General features: G+C 39.3%; 1 long non-coding RNA gene across 1 annotated transcript; it reads right to left on the bottom strand.

Annotated features, from left to right (window-relative positions):
* Positions 1–5,185: 5,185 nt before the first annotated feature.
* On the bottom strand, positions 5,186–15,224 carry LOC121524455. The gene is made up of 5 exons (XR_005993114.1): positions 15,161–15,224; positions 12,299–12,459; positions 12,108–12,175; positions 5,847–5,986; positions 5,186–5,703 (listed from the first exon to the last, which is right to left on the bottom strand). It is a non-coding gene; the product is annotated as an uncharacterized LOC121524455 (long non-coding RNA).
* Between the last annotated feature and the right edge of the window lie 12,047 nt (positions 15,225–27,271).

Genomic DNA, 27,271 nt, shown 5'->3' with positions numbered 1-27,271 from the left:
GCCCGGGCATTAATAGTCCCAGCGATTACAGTTGGGTCCTCATGCCACTCGGTGCCCGATCCTTAATAGTCCCAGCGATTACAGTTGGGTCCTCATACCACTCGGTGCCCGATCCTTAATAGTCCCAGCGATTACAGTTAGGTCCTCATACCACTCGGTGCCCGATCCTTAATAGTCCCAGCGATTACAGTTGGGTCCTCATGCCACTCGGTGCCCGATCCTTAATAGTCCCAGCGATTACAGTTGGGTCCTCATACCACTCGGTGCCCGATCCTTAATAGTCCCAGCGATTACAGTTAGGTCCTCATACCACTCGGTGCCCGATCCTTAATAGTCCCAGCGATTACAGTTGGGTCCTCATACCACTCGGTGCCCGGGCATTAATAGTCCCAGCGATTACAGTTGGGTCCTCATGCCACTCGGTGCCCGATCCTTAATAGTCCCAGCGATTACAGTTGGGTCCTCATACCACTCGGTGCCCGATCCTTAATAGTCCCAGGGATTACAGTTGGGTCCTCATACCACTCGGTGCTCCAGCCGTAATAGTCCTAGTGATTACAGTTAGGTCCTCATACCACTCGGTGCTCGGGCCTTAATAATCCTTGTGATTACAGTTGGGTCCTCATACCACTCGGTGCACGGGCATTAATAGTCCCAGCGATTACAGTTGGGTCCTCATACCACTCGGTGCTCGGGCATTAATAGTCCCAGCGATTACAGTTGGGTCCTCATACCACTCGGTGCTCGGGCCTTAATAGTCCCAGCGATTACAGTTGGGTGCTCATACCACTCGGTGCTCGGGTCTAATAGTCCCCAGTGATTACAGTTGGGTCCTCATACCACTCGGTGCTCGGGTCTAATAGTCCCCAGTGATTACAGTTGGGTCCTCATACCACTCGGTGCTCGGGTCTAATAGTCCCCAGTGATTACAGTTGGGTCCTCATACCACTCGGTGCTCGGGCCTTAATAATCCCCAGTGATTACAGTTAGGTCCTCATACCACTCGGTGCTTGGGCCTTAATAATCCTAGTGATTACAGTTAGGTCCTCATACCACTCGGTGCTCGGGCCTTAATAATCCCCAGTGATTACAGTTAGGTCCTCATACCACTCGGTGCTCGGGCCTTAATAATCCTAGTGATTACAGTTAGGTCCTCATACCACTCGGTGCTCGGGCCTTAATAGTCCTAGTGATTACAGTTGGGTCCTCATACCACTCGGTGCTTGGGCCTTAATAGTCCCCAGTGATTACAGTTAGGTCCTCATACCACTCGGTGCTTGGGCCTTAATAATCCCCAGTGATTACAGTTGGGTCCTCATACCACTCGGTGCTTGGGCCTTAATAATCCTAGCGATTACAGTTAGGTCCTCATACCACTCGGTGCTTGGGCCTTAATAATCCTAGCGATTACAGTTGGGTCCTCATACCACTCGGTGCTTGGGCCTTAATAATCCTAGCGATTACAGTTAGGTCCTCATACCACTCGGTAGTCGGGCCTTAATGGTCCCAGCGATTACAGTTAGGTAACTGAGTGGTATGAGGACCTAACTGTAATTGCTAGGATTTTGGAATTTTTTTTAGGATTTTATCCTACTCTTTTTTTTAGAGAATAAGCACTGACTAACTTTACAGAAGTGTTGGTGCTTGAAGTTTAGCAGAGCAGTATGATTTAGAAATCAGACTTTGAGTTTAGAGGAGCAAAGGAGCTCAATTTGTGCTGCTATTTGCTGCTGTAATCATTTTGCTTGTATTCATCATTTTTTTTCTACTTTAGACAGGACAGGCAGCTGAAGTCTTTTTCTGTGTTTATCCTTATTACTTAAACGTTAGTGTGTTCTAGAGCCTGAAGTGTGTTTCTTTGTTCATCCTTAAACTGTGTTTCAAGGACTGAAGTGTTTGGTCTAAACTACATTTATATTACTATTTATACATTTTTATATATCGGTATTGATATCAGCTAAATTTAATTTGTAAATATCTCCATATTGTATAAACCCCAATATTGTTTATTCCTAGTCAAACTGAGAAATAGAGTAAAGTTTTATGTTCTTATGTGGGTCTTTTTTAATGGATTTCTTGCAGGCCAATACAAAAGGACCAAGGGCCACAGTTGGCCCACAGGCCATAGTTTGGACACCTCTTATATATTTACTGATACTCAGAGTAATAGGACAATATTTCTGACAATGTTACATTTTCATTAAGCACTGTCAGAGTTTGGTCCATATTGTACTATCACACTGGGGTCTAATGTTTATAGAGCTAATGTAAATGAACAGACGCTCTTTTCTCCCTAACAGTGTAATCAGAACATCAGTACTACTGGAGCTCAACGATAATAAAAAAAATAAATAATCTCTAAATCACGTCTTTACCCTAACAATAGCTACACACAAAGTTTATGCAGTGTTGGCTGTACTGATGTTCTTCCCTGTGCTCCTGTCTCTCTCTCTCCCTCATCTCTCCATCACGCTGCTGTCTGTCTGTCCGTGTCATACCAGACGCGTATTGTCTTGTTAACCAAACAGCAGCAGCTATAATATTAGGGTAGAGAAAATACATTGTTTTATACATTAATCTTTAATCAGAAATCAGTGCAGACTGAGCGCTCTGTCCTCTCACTGACAGCCAACTCACTGCAACCGTCAGTGCATAATTGGAAAGGACGAGGCAAACGGAGAAGTAAGCTACTAGAAACACATTTTTAGTATCGTCTAGCCTACGTGCTTTAACATAAAAATTGGGATTATAGCAGCGCTCCTCTCCAACATAAGGACACCTGTACTATGCCCTGAGCCTGCCCCGTCTGTGAGTGCTGCAGCAGGTCACTCTCTCACCATTGCGGAGTGTGGCCGCTCACGCTCCAGACGCACAGGATTTGCTCTGTTGACAAGGACAAGGGGAAAAAACATTCCGCTTGAGTCTAAAATTGACCTGAAATAAATAAATGAACTGGGCATGAAATTCAAATCTCCAATCAAAGAGGAGTGAAGTTTTTGGGGGAACAAGTCAAACCTAAAGTCTTATCTGCGTGTCTGGCGTGCACACGCCTCTCTCACTTTGTCATAGCACCTGTGTGATGAAGAGTGAAAACCTCTTAGCACAGACCAATTTTCTCATACCACTGTACAGCCCTGATATTGGGCCCAATTCTATTTATTATTTACATAAACAAGCTGTGCATGAATGTTACTGAGGCACAGTTTCATTTCTATGCGGATGATACAGTCACGTATGCATCGTCCTCTTCCTTAGAAAGTGCAACAAACAAATGTAACAAACAAATTTAATGTGATTATTTTTTTAAGTTCCTAATCTCATGTACTTTCCAACAAAAACAAACAATACTTCATTCTAAACTATAACCAACACACATTAGATTAAACTAGGGCTGGACGATTGTAAAAAAATATGTAAGTGTGATGATTTTGACTCATTTTGCAAAGGTGAACCATTATATGACAGGGGATGATCATTCTTATACAAGTCTCATATTTAACAAGAAAAACATACAATAATGAAGAAAATGGGATTTTTTTGTACAGGATTCTAAAATTATGTCACTAGAATTATTTCATATGTAATGCATAATGCCTCCGCTGCACAAAAATTTTCAACTGGTTTTGAAAATTGAAAATTGCAGCAAGCAGAATTGCAATTTAATCTATTTTTCTATTACTTTCCCACCCCTACAGAGAAAACTATAATATAAAGACAAACTTCACAAGACTGGAGATGGAAATATTCAAAACAATATGGAAAAATGGACACGTTACCTTTTAAATCGGAATATTCAAAAAAGAAACAATTTGTTTCCCAAAGTTCAAATTTAGTACCATTATTATTTAGCCTAAATTTATTTATTTAGTCTTTTTATTTTAATTAATTGGACAGATTTGGAGTTTAGGGAGCAGAAAACGAACTGATTCTGTGAACTGTGACACAGAGGATCTCTACAATAGTTTAAAATGAACAGAGAATCAAAAACAAATATTTCAGCACTCATACCTGTATTCAATGTAGCAGTCACTTTTAAGGACAAAGGGTAATCTGTCTGACACTATCCACTGAATTCCTTGCTCTTTATCCAGGCACTGCAACATTCAAGGAGAAGGTTCCAGTTAAACTAAAATGTTCAGCTTATGAATGAATCAATGTCCCTGTAAGAGAACTGTCGGATACTCACACAGGCGGTGTAATGGTTGTTTACTGGAGGGTGTCTGGTTAGTGCTCTGGGGTCACCAGTCAAGAGTTGGGATTTGCTGCTGTGTAGATCTGACCTGATAGTGCTAGACACAACCTCGGCAGTGCCAGTCACCACTTTGAACAGCCTGTCTCTCTATTGTAGTGCAAAGCCTTCGGGAAAGACTGAAGAAAGATGGAAGGGTAAGGAGCAAAGCAAGAGTCTAGTCAAAGGAATTTTACACCTCTACATCAGGAAAACTTTACCGGCAGACTTAAGAAGTCATTGTGAATCAAAACGTCATCAGTGGCCAGGCACTTCTCCTGCAAGGACACAAGTAATATTACTCAGAACATCTACTGGAACAGCAGATTAAAAACACTACTGTTATAGATTAAAAATGCTATGAGGAAATTTACTTACGAAACTGTCAGCAGGTAGATTCATAAACTCTTAATATAGAGGAAAACTTAAGTCAACAACAGTTAAAAGAAGTGAACAGAAATTCTTAAAAGTGCTGATCCTACCTGTGAAAGTTACACCACTCATTGTTCCTCACATTAAACTGTCCTTACAGTAAATTGGGACCGACTGCCATTCCAACATTCGTCCAGACACAAACCTCTCAGTGTCATTACATACACACTGCAGGTTGCTATGGAAGTGGACTCATTTTCAAAACACACAGGGCTGTAAAAGGCCAGAGCAGAGGAAACAAAGGCTGCATTTCCTCTTCTATTCTGACACCCAAAATTAAGCATTATTTAGACGTGAACATTACTGTGACAAGCCAAGTTAATTTATCTTATGAAGCAGAAAACTGAGCTGGATCATAAAACATTGAAATCTCCTTGCTTAAGACAAAGCAACCACTAGATGGCGCCAAACACAGACAAACTGAAACGAACATGTTGGCAAAAGTCCAACATGGACTTAAGAATAAGAGACAATCTGCAAATAAGTAAAAAAATGAATTCAGATTTATTGAAAAGACGTGAACATTACAAGGGCTCCCCAAAAACACTATGTACAGCTGGTAAACATGTATGAAAGGGAGAATGAGCAAAAGAAGTTCATTTTACTGCAACTCCCTTCACATTCATAATTGAAAACTGCAAGAACTGTACAGCAAAAAAACATATAAAAAACAGACAGGAATAAAGACATTAGTAAATACAGAACTTGTGCTCATCTACTGAAATAAGTTTCCCTGCTGCCACAGCTTTCCTTCCCCATTAGACGAGAAAAATCAGACGTTTTTATGGCAGATGCAAACAGGAATCCAGTCAACTTTCTGTTTACAGTCTCCTGATGTTTCGCTTGCTCTGAGCGCTTCCAGGAAGAAGAATGTCCTTCTTGTGGCGACCTGCAGACCTGCTGCCACACTCTTTTGAGCTGTGGAAAGCATACAAGAAGGTTGTGCAAAACTGGTAACGGCAGTCCGCTCTGCTGCACACACCCTCCTGTTTCACCGAATGACACCTTGAAGGATTCTGACATCAAGGGCAGGGCCTGAGGCACTTGTCGTTGAAAAGAGTTATGAAGAAAGAAAACGACACCAAATAACTAAAATGAAAATACCCTTTGTAGGTCTTTCAGTCAATAAAAATATGAGATTTGAAGTTTCAAGTTATAAATCCACTACTGTTGTTTTAAACCTTACCTAAACAAACGTTTGCCTTTTGCTGCTGCTGCCTGGATTTAGGGCGAAGACCTGGACTGGGACTGAACCATCTTGTGGGCTGATCTCTCACTTAAAGTGAGTTTTGTCTCTGCATCAGGGACACGGACAGGATGACCAAGCTAAACAAGACAACAGAGCAAAGTTTAGAAGTTGGTAAATATCCACAATCAGAAGCAAGACGATGACAGAATAAACATTTTACCTTGCATTCAATTACACCGAGTAGCAGATGCTGGTTTACTGGTCTCTATTAGTTTACTCTTTAATTTATACTGCTGATCACTAACACTGCAGTTTGGTAATAATGAGCTATTGTGATTATAGTTGACTATATTTTGATTATGATAGAAAACATAAATGTATGAGTCTACTTGCTTGGTTATCAAAGGAAAGGCAGAATATAACGACAGTTCTGAAGTGAATATTTCTCAACTCAAACATACAAATACATAAAACCTAAAGTTTACATTGCACTGCTTTTAAAATAAATTTACAACAAGGCTGACATTTTGCTTTCATGAAAATAATGATACTTCTACATAGCCCAAATGCAGTGGCACCATTGTAAACATATAGGCCTTTCTGTGGGCATTTTTACCAAGTTTTTGGGTACTACTTAATACAAAAATAACAGCAGCCCTGTATACCATGGTGTGATTGCACAGCCTGACATTGGGATTACAACTGTGCGGCACTGCTGACCACACACCTGTGTCAAAGAACATTTTTCCTAATGCCACCAGATTAAGGGCCAATCCCATTCCTTCCCTTGCCCCTTCCTCTACCCTGTCCCCTTGCCCGTTGAAACAGAGTGGTGATGAGTAGGGGTGAAAACCTTCCCTTAAGAAATGAGACACCACTTGGTTCCTGTTGATCATCACACACTGCTGATAAACAGCTGCTTCAATAAAGCTGCAACCATCTCATCCATACTGTGGATCTCTGTGTTGATCGTCTCCATAGATTTATATAGGTAACAGCACAGAGGCCTGTACGACGAAGCTAAATTAACAAGGCTGGGATATCTCTCCGTTAGCTGGGTTGACTTATCAAGACATTCGCAATCCAGATCAGCTGTACGACAAAGCTGGCTGTCAACTCGATAATTGCAGCCAGGGTTTTCTAATCTGGATCAGTGCGCGTTCACATAACAGACATGGTGTTTGCAGCATCTGACCAATCGCAAATGGTGAAACTCTGCAGAGCAGCGCATTTCTCAATGGAGGAGCAGACAATCATTCTTAAAAAAATAAGAGGAATATAAATCAATCATCCAGGCCAGAAGCAACACTGTGGCCGCAGCAAAAAGCCAGGAAGGAATGCTGGAAGAAAACTGCCGACTCTGTTAATGCGGAAATCCGTCAGATTATACAATATTCATTCATCGGACGATATAAACAGCACTCTGATCACTCAGTTTGACTTTATTACTGCACAGACGTTTGGGGCGGAGCTTCCTCAGCCAATCTTGTGTTGTAATATTAAGTCCTCACCTTGATTAGTAACACAAAATACAGTTTATGAACATGATTAGAATAATAAATGTACAGTTGTCATATCCTGCTCAAGTTTCTGCCACAGTGCAGACTCCCTGAAGATCTGTGAGTCATGAGCGCACCCTGGCCACTTAGCCAAAAGGCTGGTAGCCATCATTTGATGGTCATGTCATCTGCAGAAGCATTTGGGTTCACATTAGTCAATGTGCACTTGAAAAGACTTGAATAAAGTTCAACTGTGACAACAGTGTTGTGTGGGCCTTTTTGTATGTGTGGACTGTTTATGATTTAAAATGATTAAGATATAAATGATGGACATTGAGACAAAACATTGATAATGAACTAACTGAATGTGAAATGTTTGTGCACTGCAAATGTTTCTGTATTACGTGAACTACCTGAATGTTGAGGCTGTCAAAGTTTTTTCTACAAAAATTACTACAAAAAATACATTTGCAAGAGCCGCAATCTAAGTGGTGAAAAGTTGTGACTAAAATAAGTTAAAGGTGGCAAAAATGGTCAAAAAGTGTCAAAAATGAGCAAAAAGTGACTAAAAAAGGGAAAAACACAGCAAAAAAAGGGAAAAATGAGTAAAAAGTGACAAAAATGTGACCAAAAAAATGGGTGAAAAGGGCCAAGAAAAATGAGACAAAGTTGACAAAAATGACCAAAAAGTAGCCAAAACATAAAAATGAGTGAAAAGTGACCAAAACAGGCAAAAATCAGCAGAAAAGATGGAGGAAATTAGCAAAATGTGGCAAAAATGGGGGAATAAATGGCATTTAATGGCAAAATGCAGCTTAAATTAGTTAAAAGTGGTTGAAAAAAGCACCAAAAGAGCAAACATTAGGAAAAAGCAGGATGAAATAGGCAACAACTGGTGGAAAATTGGCAACAACAGGAGGAAAGTGGCGAAAAGAAGTGTCCAAAGTGGGCTTAAAGCAGTAAAAATAGATATCAAGTGGCAAAAAAGGGGGAAAATTGGTTGACAATTAATTCAAATGGTATAATTGTGGGAAACAAACAGTGGATAATTTCCGAAGTCAAAGTTTCTCTTTTTTAAGGCTTTCTGGGGGAATAATATCTGAAATTAAGACATAAGAGAGCCCCATGTGGCTCCAGAGCCACAGGTTGAGTATCACTGATCTATACCTTTCGTATAGGATGTCATCGGGTAAATCGAAAGGATTGCATCTATCCCGAAGTATTCTTTCTCTTCTAAGCGTTCTTCTCACAACCTGTGCACCAACGTCTACAGGATCTTCTAAGAGTGGGCAGGCCATTTTTCAAGAGAACTGATTGGTCAGGAGGCGGTGCTTTTATGCTCGCTTGATCTCTTATCCAGAACATAACCTGCTCCGGAGCAGGTTAGCCATTCAGCATAAGTTACCGCGGTGATTTATCCAGGTAAGAGGTGAGCCAGTGTTATTGTACAGAAAATCCCGGGTTAATCCTGAAGTTATCTTGATAAGAGAAAATCCAGCTTCGTTGTACAGGCCTCTGGTTTGCAGGTGTACATCCTGAAATACAATAAACTCCCATCCCTAGTAGCTAAAGATTGAATGTAAGAAAAAAACACAACTGTTGTGTTTTCTAAAATTAATGCTGAAAATATTTTTACATTTTGGTGTCCCCTTCCTTTGTTGTACCATTTCTCAACTGAATGCAGTGCATGTGGTCCTGGAAAATCTTCGTTTCAAGGGTTATGTTGCCCTCAGCCCTTCTACCTAGCTCTTGATTCAAAAGAGAACTGAGATACCCCCTCACCTGAAGTGAACGCAGAAAACCAAGGGGAAGGGCTAAGATACAAAGCTATGGGGTAGAAATGGGATTGACCCTCAACATAAAAAATAGAAATTTTAGATTTGAGTGAGCTGTAAGCTGTAATCATCGAGATTAAAACTAAAAGTCTGATATTTTTTACGTTGAATCAGTGTAAATTTTGGTATCTATTTTTATTCTTAATGTAAGAGCCAAAATTCATGGGATTAAGAGGCATTTATAATAATAATAATTATTATTATATATAATATAATATAATAAAATAATAATAAGTATTTCAAGCATAGTTTTTTACATGGTCAACAGGTGTGGCTGCATGGCTGCAGCTTGGCTATAAATACTAAGGATCTGTATGTCCGGGTAAGGTGTGTGATCCCAGAAGGGCTAAGGGTTTTTGACCGCAAGAGTGCGACTTGTGTTTCACCTTAAAATGAGAGTTTATGCTGTTATAGATATTTTCTACGTCATCGCTTTGGAAGATTAAATAAATGAACTTGTTTTAAATGGAATACCACCTGGATAACTGGAAGCAAACGACACAGACACCCCCACAGGTAAAGGTGTTTACAGTCTGTAGCAGATGTGCGTCAGCCAGGATCAGCAGCTCAGTAGCTCAGGAGTGGACTGATCTCCTTTAACACTTAGTCTTCAGATGAAAAGTCTTCATGTTTTAGTCCAAGCATTTAATCTCTTGTCTAAATCTGGTACCAAATTGTGGTAGCGTGGTCTCTGCACCCTGCCAAACTTGGGGTCCCTGCTTTCTACAGCTAAGAGGCAGAATAGATACAGATGCATTGCATTTTGACAGATTTACCCACAGTGGAGAAATATCACAGATTTCGAATGTCTGACAAAAATTACATTACATTTTAGTCTAGTTTTACTCATCACAGATCTATTTTTGTTAGTCTCAGTCTAGTTTTAGTCATCACAGATCTATTTTTGTTAGTCTTAGTCTAGTTTTAGTCATCACAGATCTATTTTTGTTAGTCTCAGTCTAGTTTTAGTCATCACAGATCTATTTTTGTTAGTCTTAGTCTAGTTTTAGTCATCACAGATCTATTTTTGTTAGTCTTAGTCTAGTTTTAGTCATCACAGATCTATTTTTGTTAGTCTTAGTCTAGTTTTAGTCATCACAGATCTATTTTTGTTAGTCTCAGTCTAGTTTTAGTCATCACAGATCTATTTTTGTTAGTCTTAGTCTAGTTTTAGTCATCACAGATCTATTTTTGTTAGTCTTAGTCTAGTTTTAGTCATCACAGATCTATTTTTGTTAGTTTCAGTCTAGTTTTAGTCATCACAGATCTATTTTTGTTAGTCTCAGTCTAGTTTTAGTCATCACGGATCTATTTTTGTTAGTCTCAGTCTAGTTGTAGTCATCACAGATCTATTTTTGTTAGTCTCAGTCTAGTTTTAGTCATCACAGATCTATTTTTATTATTCTCTGTCTAGTTGTAGTCATCACAGATCTATTTTTGTTAGTTTCAGTCTAGTTTTAGTCATCACAGATCTATTTTTGTTAGTTTTAGTCTAGTTTTAGTCATCACAGATCTATTTTTGTTAGTCTTAGTCTAGTTTTAGTCATCACAGATCTATTTTTGTTAGTCTCAGTCTAGTTTTAGTCATCACAGATCTATTTTTGTTAGTCTCAGTCTAGTTTTAGTCATCACAGATCTATTTTTGTTAGTCTTAGTCTAGTTTTAGTCATCACAGATTTATTTTTGTTAGTCTCAGTCTAGTTTCAGTCATCACAGATCTATTTTTGTTAGTCTTAGTCTAGTTTTAGTCATCACAGATCTATTTTTGTTAGTTTCAGTCTAGTTTCAGTCATCACAGATCTATTTTTGTTAGTCTTAGTCTAGTTTTAGTCATCACAGATCTATTTTTGTTAGTTTTAGTCTAGTTTTACTCATCACAGATCTGTTTTTGTTAGTCTCAGTCTAGTTTTAGTCATCACAGATCTATTTTTGTTAGTTTCAGTCTAGTTTCAGTCATCACAGATCTATTTTTGTTAGTCTTAGTCTAGTTTTAGTCATCACAGATCTATTTTTGTTAGTTTTAGTCTAGTTTTACTCATCACAGATCTGTTTTTGTTAGTTTTAGCCCAGTTTTGTCAATGAAAAAAGGCTAACATTTTTAGTCATAGATTTAGTCAACAAAATTCCCACTGTCTTGTATGAGAAGAATCTAGAATATATGGATGTCTCACTTATTAATTCTATTAGGGGAAAAAAAACTTTTTCCATTAATATTCTGATTTTTTTTTCCAGATTTTTTTTGGGCCTTTTTGTGCCTCCACCAGATAGAGGAGGACAGTGGACAGACTCAGGGCGGGGTAGAGACATGTGGCAAAGGGCCCCAGGCTGCATTCGAGCCCGGGCTGCCCGTGTACATGATGCGCACCCCAACCACCTGAGTACTGGCACGCTCATTAATGTTCAGATTTTTGAGATGCACCTTTATAGTTAAATATCCCACCACCAGGGGGCTCTCGACCAAAACAATTACACATTCTATTCATTCACAAGAGTTGAGTCTAGAATAGATCTAACACTTTCTGAAATAAATTACAGGAAAAATGAAGTTTTAAATAATGCTCTAATTTAACTAAATGTGGTTTGTGTCAAAATAATTAAATTAACCTCATATTGCTGTGAGAGGACATTTCTAGCTGCAGTGATATTAAAACTGACATCAGCATTGTTTGATACTGTATTTACTTACAGGCATACACAGTAGTTAAATCTGGGTTCTCTCCAGTACAGAGGACAAATATAAATATTTAATAAATCAAAACTGTTATTGAATTATTCTGACTACATCCTCACAGACAGACTGCCATCATGGTTTAAAATGACTGAGTTCAGGATCTTTGAAGGTCTAAGAGTGCTGAGGCTTGGTGTCTGTGCTTCCCTGTGCTTTCAGATTGCTGTTATAGTGAAAGCTGTGATCAGGTGAGTACCTGAGGGCACTGGGACTTGCTGGTTGACGGCAGCGGGCTCTTCTCCAGCTCTGGCACGGGAATTGCCTCTGTGAACACACCATATGACGCATAACAGTTTGGTGGCTGCTCTGAGATTGTTTATGTTTTCCCTCACAAGATTAAAGTCCTGTCTTTCTTTGAGTCACAGATGACGGGTCAGGATGGAGTACCTGCAGCTTGGAGCTGATTCCTACACGTAGGAATGGGAGAGAAAGAATCAATCCGTTTTTTGTACCCATGGTCATTACCATGGGTAAGTAGGCCAACTAGGGCTGTGTCATCTGAAAACTTCTGCTTAAAACAGGATGGCTGACTGTCTAAAGTCAGCAGCCTAAAGAGTGGATAAAAACAGGGATAAGAGTGTGTGTTATCAAGACTGACAAGCTGAGGGCAAGACAATAGACAATCTAAAATCAAAGCAATAGTTCAGTTGTGCAATTTAGAATTCATGAATTTACTTGCTAAAAGGTGAGGTTGGTTAAAAATAACAATAATAATAAGCACTTAAAAAAATCAAAGAATAAAATCCTAACAGAACTAGCTGCTGTTTCAAGGTGACTGTAGATGCTGTGAAGCATGAAGAGCAGTGTGTCATTTACTCCCACACCTTTCCTGTCAGCAAACTGCAGGGGGTTTTAAAAAACAGATCTCTCTTGTCAGGTGACCCAGGACACATTTCATTATGTGTGAAGTCAGGGCTATACACTGGAGATCAAAATTAGAGAACGATTTATGAACACTTGATTTATTTTGAAATAATGTAATCTTCATTGCTCAACATTTGAAGGATTTTTTTGTTGTGGCAATACCATGCTACTGGAACATTGTTTTAAACAGAGAAAGGAACTTCAACAAAAAAATAATTATTTTGTGGAAAACACAGTGATCAAAATTAAAGAACAGCAATGCCTGTAGCACAAAGAAAGATTATAGCAAAATTTTCTGAAGGTTACGGCAGTCAAAAATGAGTAGGAAGTGTACAGGCCTTTGCTTTGAATGACTGGAGCACATCTACAGCCACAGGACGTCACCAGTCTCTCACACTTTTTTGGTGTGATTTTGGTCCACTCTTCTTCCAGTCTCTTCCACAGTTCAGTGACTGTAGTGGGTTTATTGGGCATAACTTTGTCGCCAAGGATTTTCCAGAGGTTTTCTCTTGTGTTTAGATTAGGACTCTGGGCTGGCCATTTCAATATTTCAGTGTTTTCAGTTTCAAAGAACTGTTTTACACATTTTGCTGGTTGACATTGGGCATTGTCCTGCATGAAGATGACTGTCTGGTTAGGTGATGAACGCAGGGAAGGAATCATGTTGTCAAAGAAGGTTCTGATAAACATTTTCATTCACTCAGCCATGTAGCTGTACAAGAGGCCCGACTCCTGCTGCAGAAAACATTCCCCAAACCATGACACTTCCTCCTCAACTTTTTACTGACTTCTTTATTCACTTTGGGTTCAGTCTTTCCCCAGTTTGACGTTTACAGAATGTTTTCCATTGGACCCAAATGAATTAAACTTGCTTTCATCACTGAAGTAAACTTTGGACCAGTTTTCTTCTGTCCCTAAGCAAAGGTTAGTCTTGCTGTTTGATTCTTTCTGCGAATGAGAGGTTTGGTCACTGCTGAGTGGGCTTTCAGTCCAAATGTTCTTAAACGTCAAGACACTGTATGATGAGACAGAGTCCCTGTTCAGTGATGAACTGGTGAGCAATTCCAGCTGCAGTGTTAAACCAGTTGTTCACTGAGGTTCTCCATATTATTCTGTCCTCTCTTTTAGTTGTCTTCTGTGGACGACCGGCCTTCTTGGCGGACTTGAATGAGTTTGTGACTTTCAAAAAAAGGTGTAATATTCTTGAAATCACAGATTTAGAACAGCCAACTTCTCTTGCTATGGTTGACAGGGTAATCCCTTTGGCCTTCATCTGAACAACCTGCTGCCGGAGGGTTTCGGTCACTTTAGAATGGCTCACTATCTTGTGAAGTCAGTGAAAACTGGAAGTTAGACTGCCAGTTAAATAGGGTTTGTCAGATAAGTAAGGAAATTAGCACCAGGTGCCAGGCTATCAGCGATTACTGGGAGGTATCTGAAAGTGTTCTCTAATTTTGATCAGTGTTCTTTTTAAAAATATTTCATTTAAGTTTTTTATACTGTGCTTCACATTATATGTAACACATGCAATATGCTTAAAATTCTGCTCTTTTACTCGTGTCTGGATCATTTTAAAACAGGGCAATTCAGAGAACCTGAAATGTAGGAAATTGTGGATTGTTCTCTAATTTTGATCTCCAGTGTATGTCTGAGGTCAGTAAGACTGCTTCTCACATTAGCTTTTTTGGGAATGGGGACAATACAAGATGTTTTCCACATTTGTGGAATTTTTGATGTGGTCAAAGACAAAGAAAAAACAGAAAGAAGAACAGAGCACAACTGATCAGCACAGACTTTCCAGGTGCCTGGATGAACACCATCTGGACCAGCTGATTTGTTGGCATTAAGGCGCTTTAACTGCTGTTTGACCTGGTCAACATTAATAACAATAGGTGAGCTGCAGTCATTGGCACACCTCTGTGCAAGAGTTGAAATGATGCTCCCATGAGCAGAAGAGAAATCATGTTCATGAAACCTAGCAAAGAATTTGTTTGCCTCATTTACATTAATCTGAGAGGCAGAGAAGCCAGAGTTACTGGCTCCAAAGCCAGTAATAGATTTCATACCTTTTCAGAGAACCCTTGGGTTACTGTTCGACATCTGACCCTCCACCCTCTCCTTGTACTTGCGTTTGCCTTTATTGATTATTTTCTCTGCTCTTTTTGAAGAGCTTTAATGTTGTCTTTGTCACCACTAAAAAAAGCTGCTTTTTCCCTGTTAATAGCGGCCTTAACTTCCCTCGTTACCAATGCTTTATTATTAGGGTAGATTTTAATTTGCCTACAGGAATAACAGACTCAGTGCAGTAGTTAATGTAACAGGTGATTTTATCCGAGATGCTGTCAAGCTCATTCTCATCTTCATCATCAAGAAATACAAAAATACCTCCCACTCCTTTTGAATGTGAGCCCTCTGCTCCACCAGCCTCCTCTCCTCTTCCTCGTCTTCCTCCTGAGATTTATCCCTTTCCTCCACTCTCTTCTGCTTTTTCTCAGCAATCTACAACAAAACAGGGATAATAAGAAAGCAAAAACCAATAAAAACACAAAACACTGGAACTTTTGGCTCTCGATATCATAACCCAGCTGATTAAACTCCCTTCATATCTTTGTTTAACCTCTTGGGACCCTGCATGCACACACAAGGACATTACATTTTTGCTTTCTTACAAAGAAGTGAATTCTGCTATTAGAATTTTTTTAGATAATTGTCGAGAATTTTCAGAGCAGTTTAAATCATTTGCTTGGAATTTTGGAGGGGGATTTTGCTTTAAAGATGTCAGGAATTCTCACAGAACTGTTGGAGATATGTTTGTGTATTTTGCAGCATTTTATAACAGGCACTGAAGGAATCTGATTTTAAGGTTAAAGGCATTTTCATGGAAATTGAGGGATTTATTTGTAGATATTTGGGAATTTGATTAGAATTTTTGGAGGAGGAAATATCTTTGGACATTTCTAAATTTTAATGGCAATTTCTGGGAAAGTATTCATAAATTCCTGGAAAATTATATGGAAATTTTGAATCAAATTTGCTTTGAAATTTTGAGGGAATTTGGTGGATATTTTTGGTGAAATTTGCATTTCATTCTTTTGGGGGGTATTATAGGATATTCTTTTATTTGTGGAATTTTAAAAATTGTTGAAGAATTTTCACAGAATCCTTGGCAATATCTTTGGAAGTTGGGGGAAACTGGGGTCATTTTCATGTTTTAGAAACCTCTAGTAATCTTAAAACCTATTCTTTGTGAGAATGACTACCAAGCAAAGAAATAATATTTCTGTTTTGTGTTATACTTATCAGGTCCCACTTATCCCAAGTAAGTGGGTGAAACTAAAAATGCATTTCAAACTAAAGCTTGGGTCTCAGGAGGTTAAGTGATGAACAAAAACACACAGGTGGTTGAAGGCGTACCTGCTGTTTCAGGTCAGCCCTGTACTTGGCCTGCTCCTGCAGCTGCTGCTGGGAGGGCTGGGGGGCAGAGCCGCTACCCCTCGCAAACTGCATATGGGTGAACCCTTTAAAAAGAGGGAAAAAAATCTAATTCTGCACCTGATATGTTGTTTTTGTTCTATTGTGAATCAAATCTGGGTTTATGAGATTTGACAGTCATTTACACAGCGACCCAGGTTTTCTGGTCTCGGGGTTGTAATATTTCCTTGGCCCCATTGTCAGCTGAATTATGTATTTCTCCAGTCTAGAGTAAGGTGTGTTGTTACGTCTGTTGTTAAATATTCTGCAGAGGGATCGCTGCAGTATTGTCTGTTACTGTTGTGAGTGCTCCATCCTGATACTGTACCAGCAACCCGCTCATTGGGGTCGAGGAGCTCGGCCTGGCGGGCTGACGTGGTGGCTGTAGGCTCCGGGTTGGTGTAAGCTGTGGAAGTAAAATTGTATGTTTTAGTCAGTTAAACCCATGTTTCTGCTTGTGTCTTAATAAGAACCCATATGTTCTCTGCTCAGTCCTCACACTTCATTGTTAACCTACTCTCCCTGCTACCTTCACCCAGGAAATTACGTAGAAATGCAAATGCTCAGTGTTTATTAAAAGTCTTCCCACTGACTGGTTTTCCTGTGCCTAATGTGACCAAATGTTGCCTTGTGACCCTTCGATCCTGTGTGCCTGTTGATTAGCCCTTTGTCTTACTGAAACCCTCTTTGAAAAAGCCCATCTCAAGCCTGCTCAGAGACAGACCTTACCAGCCATGCTGCGAGCTTCTGCTCTCCACTGCGCAGTGAATAAAACTCACCTTAACCAGCCACAGAATTTGGACCTTAATTATTTCCTCTACAAAGTCTTTTCATTTAGCTTGTGCATCTGGTTCAGATCAGCTGGGCAGAACAAATATTAGGTCTGTATCATTAATACACCAATGCATGGATAAATAATCACCATGAATCATCAGTATATGGTCTGAATAACTAACCTGGATGAGGCAAGTTTTGTGCTCTCTAGTCCAAAATTCATATCTTGGTACTTTTTCTGTCCTTTTTGTGAGTTTTTCTCGACTAATCCAGCCTTAGGACCCACCACCTACTGCCATGCAAAGTAGGGACTCAGATTTCTGATTTGTATGAAAATAATTCAACAAAAAAATGCAGAAATTTGGAGCTAGGAAGGAACACAACAAAAGACTGAACAATGAGAATGGCTACAACTTTGGGAGGACATCCATGCAAACATTTCATGTTAGTATGCTTTACCATTATCACGTATATGTGTATATATATATGTGTATATATATGTATATATATATATGTGTATATATATATATATATATATATATATATATATATATATGTATATATTTATAAATATATATATATATATATATGTGTATATATATCTATATATATATATATATATATATATATATATATATGTGTATATATATGTGTATATATATATATGTATATATATATGTGTATATATATATATATGTGTATATATATATATATGTGTATATATATATATATGTGTGTATATATATATATGTGTGTATATATATATATATATATATATATATATATATATATATATGTTATTGGGCATCCATATTCTGATAATGCCATTATCAATCAGGAAAGTTCCTTTTTACTGAACTTAAACTTTAAATTCAATACTTTTACTTTCTTTGACCAGATTCACGAACCAGTACTTTAACTCCTACTTAAGTCAATTTGAGCCAAAGAAGTTGGTCCATTAGAAGTTTCAATACTTTAGATCAGGGGTAGAAAAAGTGCACGAGTATTTTAGTCAAGTAAAAGCAGTTACAGGTCCAACACAGCCTTTATCTCTCCGCTACCCTCAGCAGGAGCACTGCCAGGGATTTTGGGCCCCATGAAGAGAAATCTTACTGGGCCCCCCCACAGCTGGCCATTAAGCCGGCGGAAAATGTTGATACTGTTTGACATAAAACTATGGGTTTAATGATATTTTTGACTATCATTCCCATATTTGTGAAAAGTACAACATGACAGTTACTTGGTAGGGGAAGCACTGAAAATACAATGAAATTCATTTAGATTCAGTTATTTGCTGCAAGACTGATACTCTATAATAAAAAAAAAAACATCTCTTTCTTTAATCACTTGATCATTAAATTCTCTTAAGATTAATTACCTGAAATACAAAATAACCTCTTCCATTAAAATGAAATGTAATTATAATCTGAGGAGAAACAAATAAAATCTCAGCTAAAAACACCATCAAAAACAAAATGGCCACTTGCCTTTTAGGATTTATTGTAATTTGAACATTATCATCTATAGAACAAGATGCAACAAGCAAACAATAAAAATACATTGAATAAATAATAATAATAATGGTGATAAATAAAATCAGCAGCAGATGTTAAACTCAGTAAAGTAGGCTCACATTATAAAGTATTTCCTATGATGTAATATTATTTGTAATAGCATCATAATCACCATTTCAGGTGGCCTCACCAATTTGTTTTACTTCATGGCGTTTTCAGTGATTTGACCAAAAATAACCAAGGAAAATGTGATTTTACTACCAATACTCCACTGCTCACTGTCGTCCTCTTGTAGCCCCACATGCAGGTCTAATTTATCTCTAAAACTGTAGACTCACAGCTGATGGCATTAGATTTGTGGTGAAAAATACATATATGAGGTTATATGGTTGCTGCTATTTAATTTTCTGATTTCCAGAAAATGTAAACATTTCTCTGATGGGATTGAGAGCAGTCACCCAGTCTGGACCACTAGAAATGTTCTCTGTTCCTGCAGAGCAGGGGGGTGAGAGTCCCAAACTACTGACCAAACATTATATTTCAGAGATAGCTGATGCTTTTTAAACCATTATTTCAGAACCATGTTTTATTCTTTCATGTTTTTTCTCCATAATAATGGATTAATTTAGCACACAGCTGCTCCTTCCTTTGGGGGTACTTGTTCAGGTGGGAGAGGGAGGGACTGACAGACGGCTGCTCTTGACGTGTCTGTTGGGAACATACGTCATTTTTTAACTGAATATTAGCAGAGCAGCTTGCTAAACGTCTCCGCCTCCTCTCGCTGTCTTTGAAAAGTTAGCGCTCTGCAGGCTGTGTCTGACGGAGCAGGTGGACTGAACCATTTTCTGTAAATGGGGGGGGGGGATGTTAACTTAGTGTTACCAGTACATTGCAAATAAAATATATGTGTGATTGTAAGTTTATTACTGAGTGTCTTATTATTTTGAGTATTATGACTGTATTAGGGGCCTCTCTGGGCCCCTGTCAATCATGGGCCCCTGGAATCCTTCTCCTTATTCTCCCCTTTGTAGCGCGCCTGACCCTCAGTGTCAGCTTTTGTTTTAGTTTCAGTGACAGAACTTCGTGTTTAAATCCCTTGTAAATTCTGTACATACTGTTGAAAAGGGAACAGGAGTCTGATGCGTACCTATGAGGTCCCCCGTGCTCGGCCCTCCTCCCTGACTTCAGGGCTGGACCCCACCATCCTCCTCGCTGGCCTGTCCCTGACGTCTCTGTGGAACATATTCAAGCTGATTTAAGAACCTTCTATTATTCACAAACACCAAGCAATGCTCTAAAACCTCTGAAGTTTCTTCTATGTTTAATTATGCCATACTGGAGCAGTGGGGCACATTTCTCTGCTTTTAAGGAAACTTTACCTCTCTGAGCTCCAGGTCATCAACAACATAATCATCAGATTGATAACCACCATCATCAACTATTTATGAATTTAGATTTGGACAATCAAGACAATCAGTTCCTCTTATCAATGCCCAGGCACATCCTGCTGGGACAAAAATGATCCATTTCAGCTGAAAGCACAGTTTACAAGGGCAGTGGAGTTCATAAAAAACCAGTTCATTCTCATTCCATTCTTTCTGTCATTTTAATTTGATGCTATATTATAATTACACACAAAATCTGACCACCTATACTGACTTCCCTAGCTTGTTGCTATGTCCTGCTGTTTGAAATGATGTTTCATTTGGTTAATCTTGAATAAATACGTGTAACACCAAGCAAGTACGTATAAGAAACCCAGAATGAAGAAACAAAGACAAACTTCAATAAATTTAAAGTAACTGTCAGTAGTCAATCTTAATATCTTCCTGTTTGAAAATTAAATAAGGAAACACAAACCTTATGAGCTGCAGAGGCCTTCTTTAGTCTGTAACGGGTCTTCTTATTGTTGGGAATCCCAAACCCGTTACAGACTTCACCCCAGACGTCCTGGTCTGGGGCCCTCTGCAGCTCCTCCACCTTCTGGAGGATCTCCTCCGCTGTGATGGTCTTTTTCTTATTCTTAGGGAAGATCATCAGATGTCAACAGAAAGCAACAGAAAGAACAGATGTGTATAATCATTCTCAAATAGTGTTTAAGATTTGAGCTGTTATGATCAAATTACTCACACCAAACAGCCTGAATGTTGAAACTCTGTTAAAAAATAATAAATAAAAAGGAAGCCATATTAGGAACAGAACATAAGGATTATAACTGTACATCTTTATCAGACATCAATCTTTTCTCAGAAAAAGTCTAACCTTTGAGAAGTAAAGGGACATACAGTACTAGGAGCTGACATAAATGCTGGAGGACTTGATTTGTGCACCACATCAAGGTAATCTGCTTTCTGCTATTTTGTATGGTGTCATGTGATTATGAAACAGCCTGCTATTGGCTGACAGACACTCACAGAGAAACAACATGGTGGTTAGCATTTGAGCTAGCAGTAATAAATGATTGTTGCTGGAATAACCCAATCCTTTTCCCCTCCCTCCTCTCAGTACCAAACTGCTCACTTCCTGTGCATTTTTTTGGAATCTTGTAGTGGGCGGAGCTAGCTTTGAGCGGGGGGTTCACTTTAACCAGATTATTACTCGACTATCTTATGCCCAAACATCATGGCATGTGAATAGAGTGGTGCAGGAATGAGTCCTAAAACACGGAAGTGAGTTAGCATTTTAGCACTTCTGGTCCCTCTGGGAATTTTGAATGAGTTTTTATATTGGCCAAATTTCATATCCATGGATGCAAATTTTCAGGCAAAAGACCACATTTCAATACCTTTCTAAATGAGTTCAAGCAATATATGAATTCAATCAAATATTCTGAAAAACAAAAAGCAATTAAAACGGTTTCAGCTTGTAATATGTTTGATATCGTATGTATATATACAGTATCTGACAAAAGTGAGTACACCCCACACATTTCTGCAAATATTTAATTCTGTTTTTTCATGGACAACACTGAGGAAATGACACTTTGATACAATGTAAAGTAGTCAGTGTACAGCTTGTATAACAGTGTAAATTTACTGTCCCCTAAAAATAACTCAACACACAGCCATTAATGTCTAAACTGCTGGCAACAAACGTGAGTACACCCCTAAGTGAAAATGTCCAAACTGGGCCCAGTCAGCCATTTTCCCTCCCTGGTGTCATGTGACTCAGTGTCACAAGGTCTCAGGTGTGACTGAGGAGCAGGTGTGTTAAAGTTGGTGTTATCGCTCTCACTCTCTCATACTGGTCACTGGAAGTTCAACATGGCACCTCATGGCAAAGAACTCTCTGAGGATCTGAAAAACAGAATTGTCGCTCTACATAAAGATGGCCTAGGCTATAAGAAGACCGCCAACACCCTGAAACTGAGCTGCAGCATGATGGCCAAGACCATACAGCGGTTTAACAGGACAGGTTCCACTCAGAACAGGCCTCGCCATGGCCGACCAAAGAGGTTGAGTGCACGTGCTCAGCGTCATATCCAGAGGCTGTCTTTGGAAAATAGACCTATGAGTGCTGCCAGCATTGCTGTGGAGGTTGAAGGGGTGGGGGGGTCAGCCTGTCAGTGCTCAGACCATACGCCGCACACTGCATCAAATTGGTCTGCATGGCTGTCGTCCCAGAAGGAAGCCTCTCCTAAACATGATGCAGAAGAAAGCCCACAAACAGTTTGCTAAAGACAAGCAGACTAAGGACATGGATTACTGGAACCATGTCTTGTGGTCTGATGAGACCCAGATAACCTTATTTGGTTCAGATGGTGTCAAGCGTGTGTGGCGGCAACCAGGTGAGGAGTACAAAGACAGGTGTGTCTTGCTTACAGTCAAGCATGGTGGTGGCATCATGGTCTGGGGCTGCATGAGTGCTGCCGGCACTGGGGAGCTACAGTTCACTGAGGGACCCATGAATGCCAACATGGACTGTGACATACTGAAGCAGAGCATGATCCTCTCCCTTCAGAAACTGGGCTGCAGGGCAGTATTCCAACATGAAAACGACCCCAAACACACCTCCAAGACCACCACTGCCTTGCTAAAGAAGCTGAGGGTAAAGGTGATGGACTAGCTAGCATGTCTCCTAAACCCTGTTGAGCATCTGTGGGGCATCCTCACACAGAAGGTGGAAGAGCGCAAGGTCTCTAACATCCACCAGCTCCGTGAAGTCGTCATGGAGGAGTGGAAGAGGATTCCAGTGGCAACCTGTGAAGCTCTGGTAGCCTCCATGCCCCAGAGAGTTAAGGCAGTGCTGGAAAATGATGGTGGCCACACAAAATAATGACACTTTGGGCCCAGTTTGGACATTTTCACTTAGGGGTGTACTCACGTTTGTTGCCAGCAGTTTAGACATTAATGGCTGTGTGTTGAGTTATTTTTAGGGGACAGTAAATTTACACTGTTATACAAGCTGTACACTGACTACTTTACATTGTATCAAAGTTTCATTTCCTCAGTGTTGTCCATGAAAAGACAGAATTAAATATTTGTAGAAATGTGTGGGGTGTACTCACTTTTGTCAGATACTGTATGTAAACAACTGGACAAAATACTTTTTAATTTCATAAGGTGAAACAAAGTCTGTTATCTAAAAAAGGATATTCTCTGTAACCAAAGGGGAAATGGAGGGTTGGAAGTTTTAAGTTTTGAAACTATGAATAATATGTTCAAAATAATTGGTTATGTCGCCTCATCAGAGAAAAAGTAAATATGTGGAATGCAATTCCAAAGTATCTATTCAATCAATTAGGAGGAATTAATTCTGTACTCAAATGTAATTTCAAAGTTGACAAATAAACTATCAAACTGCCATAAACAGGCGTTGCTTTCCTGGGGGCTGATCTACAAGCGCGGCTTCTCACCAACCAGCTGCTACATCTGGAACAACCAACACACACAGCACCAAAACACAACAATATTCTACAAAACTTGGTTTGATCAGGGGATATTTGGGTGAATCAGTCAACTGATGAACAAGGACAGGTTTTATCTTACAACCAATTTATTAACAAATACCAACTCACAATCTCACAAACAGAATACGCAACAGTTTATAATACAATACCAAATGGAATTCTGCAGCTTCTGAAAGGTTCCCAATTCAATCCTCAAGTACAGAGAAATGATACCAAACTACTTAAATGTAACATAGAACAACCAAAATATGCTCAAATAAGTTTATCTGGAATCTCATTCAACCTTCAAATCAACTTCTTACTGTAATTCATTATATGGGGAAATAAACTGGAGAGGGGCATGGCTGGCTGGTGAGAAGTTGTGCATTCACAGTAAACTCAGAGAAGTATGGGGTAAGCATACCCATTAAGCCCAGGCACCATTTCAGCCCACTTGCAACTTTGAAGTTAATTTAAAAAAAGAGGGCCCTGTCTAATGCTATCCATTATTTTGTCCAATCACACAATTTCTTAATTATATGTCAGTTTTTGTTTGACACCAATCACATTTGTACATATTGAATAAGGCTCGCCTACATTCGTGCAGTCTCAAGGAGGCTCAGAAAAAGTCGCCTTAAAACTTTGGTGTTTTGGGACCCCTCAGAAAAAAAACCTCTTTTCAACTATTTCCAACCACTGACTTGTTAAGTACATTCATATTATGTTATTTGAGATATTATTGATTTTTGTGTGTGTGTATGAACAAGTAGTTTTTTGTCATTTCTTACTATTTAGTTTCATGTGAAAAGATGAGTCATGCTAGCTAGCATAGCGAGCTAATCACTAGTCAGTACATGTAGCCCTACTGATAGATACACTGCTGAAGGATTAGAAATCATAAGTGCACAAACTGTTTTCTGATTCATTCTACATAAATCTTCAAGTTAAGACACAAAAAAAGGGTTTGGGTGGGTCAAATATTTTCAAAAACGTCTTTTTTCCAAGGTGGGCTTAACTGGTACAGTGACCCAAAACATAAATGAAAATTAAAATGGAAACCAACATGCCATAAATGAAAATGTCATTTAGTTCTTAGCTTAACAGCCTGTTACTTAATACATGAGAGCACTCACCCTCTCTGTTTCTTCGGCATTTTTCTTCGTTTCTTTGTTTCTTTCTTTCTTTCTTGTTGGCGGTTGGCAACCAACTTTCAGGTGTATTTAGCGCCACTTGAAGAGGAACGCCCACAGTATGTCACATCCGGTTTGCGCCGAGGGGGAAATGGGGAAAACAAACCGTTTTCTCAGAGCGACTCGCTCCTCCGTTAAGTTATTGTTCGTGCGTGAATTTGGGATGAAGTGAGTGCTCTTCTCGGCAATATGCAATCTTTGGTAAATGGCGGTGCTGTGGTAGTGAAACCAAAGTTGAATGAAGAAACCTTCATTAAAGAGGACAGCAGATGGTCAGAGTACAGGTAAAGTTTCTACAGTCTGATTTAGTGGACAGCCAACATACATTCAGCCTGAGCTCACAGCTCCTTCACGTCGTGTGTCTGTTTGTGTCTGTGCCGTTTCAGACAGACCCACCACTCTGATTAAAGCTAACAATACAGACACGTCCATCACATGAAGCAGTTAGATTATGGAGCTGGAACTGAGAACATAAATACACGTCCTCCACGTTTTAGACGACACTCTGTTCTTAAAGTCCTGAAAGCTGTGATGCTGATGACCCTGGGTCAGTCTGTCACACACACACTGAGCACAGCAGAGATGTTAAATACACTCTCACTCATTTGTTTGAAGAACAACCTCTCCCTCAAAAAACAAACAAACAAAAAGATGACTCCATTTTCTTCTTCTCAAACTTCTCATGATTTAGCCTGGGTCGACTCTTGTTTCTGTTAAAGTGAGCTGACTGTAGACTGGAGAGGTTGGAATCAGAGAGGAAACACTAACTTTTTTATTCATTAAAATATTGGTTATTATGAAAGTCTGACAGGATTTGATTTCTCATTTAACTTGGATCATACACAGAAAAATATGATGTGGCTGTAAGACTCTCCAAGATTGTTTGATTTTATGTTAGGATGATTTAGTCTGACCTTATTGACTCCAATCATGGAAACAGTTCATTCATCATGAATTCATAAGTCATATAATGGTCATAATTCTAAAACTCCTCATTTTCATATTTCTCCTCTTTCAGTGGAGCAAACGTCCATCCAGGAGTAAAAGAGAGGAGCAGAGAGAGAAAGGGAGAGAATGAAAGATTAGAGGAGGAAGAGAGAGCAGAAAACAGTGAGTCAGAAAGGACTTCATCAGAGTAGAGATGATCAGTCCCATTTGAAATTCTGTTCTGCTATTTGCCTTTGGGAATTTTAAAAACATACGTAATGGGGTTACAGCTGTAGACTCAACACCTTCATGTTTATTACTAGATAAGGTATATGGGCTACTCAACACTTTAACATGGTCTAAATTATTTTAAGAGGTACTTTATGTCCTCCCAAATAAAATACATGCATTCCATGAATACAAATGGCGTGAACCAATAAAAATAGCATCTGTAAAGCAGGAGGATGTCCCCAGACCCCCCTAGTCTTGGGCTAAGTCCCTGATATTGGCAACTCCTAGCTCGGCCCCTGGGATCAGGTAACATTTTTCTGTCACTGAACAGTACAGGGGTCATTCTTCAACTATGGTCCATTTTGGCCTAGAAATTTTAGAAAATCTAACATACTTTTTAGCCACATTTTGATTTGTTTTACTTCTCCATCATGTATAAAAACATTTCTGGTAGTGGCTGTGATGAAATCCTTTAGATATTTAATTTTTGTCATTTTGGTGTAACAGTCAGAGGAAAGCATCATTTCCATCACACCAAGCACATCTTTCTCACAGGTCTGTGGCAAGCTGCTGCTGCGCACAGACATTTTAATGAAGGCTTAACACTGAACTGTAGGATGACTCCATTCGGATACAGCTGTGTCACAGGCCAAGCTAGGAGAAAGAAGCAGACTGCTGCAGTTAAAATGGCCTTAAGATGCATGCTGTTTATCTGTAAAACTTTTGCTTAACTGTAAATGTTAACTAAGGATGCATTCCCCATCGTAGGTCTTCAGCAAGCTGCTGTAGTGCATATATACAGAGCTTAACAAATGTATTAGACCACCTGTCATCTCTGTCTCAGAGACCATCCAGCATCATGAAGTGCTTTAATGCAGACTCTTTCATTTTCAGTCAGCTCTCCACGTTTTACCATTTTGAACAGGAATGAGGAATTTCAAACTGAATTCACCCAAATGTGAGCCGGCTCACTGGGCTTCTCTGAGAAGTCAGAAATGAATCAAGCATAACATTCAACCACTAAAACTCATTTTTCTGTTCAGGAAGGACAGTAAATAACTATAATCTGACATATTAATCAAGAAATATTAATGTGCTTTACCACGCATGCGCCGCGTTGTCAGGCTGCTGCTGAAGATCTGTCTCACACTACTTGTATTTTAAACGTGTCTTAGTAGTTTTATGCGGTTTTTACGATGATACTTTTAAACCATTCACTTTTTAAACCTGACTTTGACTGGGCGTGTGTTTTTATTTAACTATCTGACAAGTTATTGTCAGTTACAGCTTTACTCACCTCTCCGCCTGGCTGCCTGAACTGCTCTCATCTCAGCCAGAAAGTATCTGAGTTGGAGATGAGAATATCAAACCTTTACTAAATCCAGGGCGCAGAGAAGTGCTATACTGTCCTCTTTGGTCCTGTATCAGCTGTCGCCAGTGCCAGTGGGATGGACGACATGGAACCCTGCACCGCAACGCCAGCAACCACCTTTTCCTCTCC

The sequence above is a fragment of the Cheilinus undulatus genome, linkage group 16 (assembly GCF_018320785.1).
Source record: "Cheilinus undulatus linkage group 16, ASM1832078v1, whole genome shotgun sequence".
Lineage (NCBI taxonomy): Eukaryota > Metazoa > Chordata > Actinopteri > Labriformes > Labridae > Cheilinus > Cheilinus undulatus.
This window is presented reverse-complemented; position numbering and strand designations above follow the sequence as displayed.